We start from the raw sequence: 464 nt of genomic DNA, 5'->3' as shown, positions 1-464 counted from the left end.
TAAACCAAACGTGATATTAAAATTAATCCGGTCCAATACATTTTACATCAAATATAATATAAAAATTTAATTTAATCGCTATCTTTTAATCTCAGTCTCCCCTTTTAAACACAATTTTATAGTATTATTCCTTTTATTGATGAGGTTCGTTTTTCTTTTGTGTCCTGCTTTGATAATAAGTTTAATAACCTTGAATGTTCCCTTTTAAATTGTTAGGATAATATTTTTTAAATTGTATTTTTGCATATATATTAAGGGTAAATAAAAAGTGTCTGTCTGCCAAAGTCTTTACCTATATTTAGAATTAGCGTTTCAATAACAAGGAAAAATTGAAAATAGGTTTTTTTTTTTTTTGTATAAGTAGCAATAAGGGATATATCTTTTTTTTATATCCAATTTAAAAGATTATCAATTGATAACTATAAGAAAGAGTATCACACAAAGCAAGTTACAGTTTGTCCTTT

Source organism: Arachis ipaensis, chromosome B10 (assembly GCF_000816755.2).
Source record: "Arachis ipaensis cultivar K30076 chromosome B10, Araip1.1, whole genome shotgun sequence".
NCBI lineage: Eukaryota > Viridiplantae > Streptophyta > Magnoliopsida > Fabales > Fabaceae > Arachis > Arachis ipaensis.
This window is presented reverse-complemented; position numbering follows the sequence as displayed.